Here is a 2,268-nt window from a genome sequence, read left to right on the forward strand (position 1 = left end):
CTTATTGAAAATGAATATAATTTCATATCATTATTTGATAATTATGAAGACTTACCTTCTGGCTGAGCATATGGTATCTTTGTGAATATTCCTTGTGCACTTGAAATAGATGTGTATGGTTTAGTTGTTGTTATGTTTTATAATTTGCGATTCGTCAAATTGACTGATAGTGTTCCAATTTTTTCTCTTTACTGTTTTTTTCTCTACTTGTTCTATCAATTAATGCAATAGGGATATTGAAATTTCCAAATATGAATACATCTTTCTTTTTTAGTTCTAATTTTAACATTTGTTTATAAAATTTGTTATAAAGTTATTTATTATGTTGTTAGTAGCAAAATGGCGAATTTTCCCTATCTCTTTTATTTTATAAGGAGGATCTCTCCCTCACTCATAGCCTCTTGTCGCTGTTAAAAAGTATCTCTCTGAATGTATTGATTCCTTTCTTTTTTTTCTTAGTCAGTGTGTTAGAAGCCATTATGATAATTTTTTTAGTGTTTAATTTGTCCTAAATTTTACCAGTGGAAATCCTTTCAGGTAATCTCCTATATATTTTTAATGTGTTTTATTTAGTATTTGAACATATCTTTGATTTCTGATGCAATGATATGTTTCAGGCTCACCTTTTATTTTCCCAGTCCCAAACCTCATATTCTTTAGTCAAAAGGGACATTTAAAAAACAACATATCTGAGCATTATACATACTCATTGCTTTGGGTGACATTTCTTCTACGCCCTTCAATAGAAGAGTTTGGAAGTTTTTTGTTTGTTTGTTTGTTTAACACCTACAGCACCTGGTCTTCCTAGGTGGTCTCCCAGACAAGTACTAACTAGGCCTGACCCTGCTTAGCTTCTGAGATCAGATGAGATCGGGCACATTCAGTGTGGCATGGCCATAGACTGGAAGCATTTTTTTTTAAAACAATCACTAGTTCATACTGATTCTTCTAATTCAAATTTCATAGCTTAGGGTTCATCCTCACATTTTCTATTCCATATTTGTTTTTCTTATCACACTATATATCAATGTCTATGCAGCTAAAGATCATATAAGGAAGTAAATGGAATAGTGATTATAATTTGAATAACCCTAAAAAGATGAGAAAAGAAAGCTAAAAGCATGGCATAAATAGAAGACAAATAGCAAAATGTTAGGTATAAGTCCAGTCATATCTGTGCTATTTTCAATTTAAATAAAGAAAAACTACAATTAAAAGGCGGGGATTGCCAAAAATGGATAATAAATGTATAGTCAAACTATATGCTATCTATAGTAGATATACATTAAATATAAAGACAAGGTAAGTCAAAAGTACTAGGATGACAAATTATATATCACACTAAGAATGAGCATAAGAAAGCTGATGTGTCGTATTAACATCAGAGAGTAGTCTTCAATACAAAGGGTATTTATATTGTTAATGGTAAAGAAGTATCTCATAAGGATAAAAGGATCCTTTTATTACAAGGCAGAATAGCAAAGTACTTAATAAAAGGGCTTCAAAATACATAAAGCAAAAACAGGCAAAATCAAAGGGAAAATAAACAGATTATTATAATATTTGGAAATTTTAATACACCTCTTTTTAGTAATTGATCAAACAAATAGACCGAAAAAAATAGTAAGCATAAAAGATACGAAGAATAGTATTAGCCAACTTGATGTGATTGATATTTAGAGAAAACTACATCCAACAACTGGACAAGGGATTACCAGTGCAGGCCAAATCCACTTAGGGAATATTTAATTGGCTATTAAACAAATCTCATTAATTAAAAAAAAATTAAATCGTACAGATATGCTGGCTTGCTACAATGTGGTTAGATTAGAGATTGATAAATAAAATATATACAAATCTCTCAATATTTGAGGGGCAAAAATGGTACAATTCTAAACAACCCATGAGTTAATGTTGATATCAAAAGAGAAGATAGAAAATATTAAAAAAACTGAGTGGTAACAAAAATGCAGTATATCTACATTTATGAGATACAGCTACAGGATTCTGTATAAGACATTTATAGCTTTAAATATTTCTAATAAAAAAGAAAAAGGTTAAAATCAATGTTTTAAGAAAGCTATGAGCTTAAAACAGACAAAATAAGAAAAAGAAAGGAAAATTTAATAAGAGAAAATCCATCTGATAGGAAATGAACAATAGGAAAAATTAGTCAAAGTTTTTGCTTTGAAAGATTAATGACATTGATAATCTTTAAGAAAGCTAATCAAGAAATGAAGACAACATAAATTACCAATATTACAAATA

The 2,268-nt window shown here is 29.3% G+C and overlaps 1 pseudogene; it reads right to left on the reverse strand.

Moving 5' to 3' along the window:
• Positions 1-783: 783 nt before the first annotated feature.
• LOC111741285 lies at positions 784-902 on the reverse strand (annotated as a pseudogene).
• Positions 903-2,268: the final 1,366 nt, after the last annotated feature.

This window comes from Pteropus vampyrus, unplaced genomic scaffold, assembly GCF_000151845.1.
Source record: "Pteropus vampyrus isolate Shadow unplaced genomic scaffold, Pvam_2.0 Scaffold75, whole genome shotgun sequence".
Taxonomy (NCBI): domain Eukaryota; kingdom Metazoa; phylum Chordata; class Mammalia; order Chiroptera; family Pteropodidae; genus Pteropus; species Pteropus vampyrus.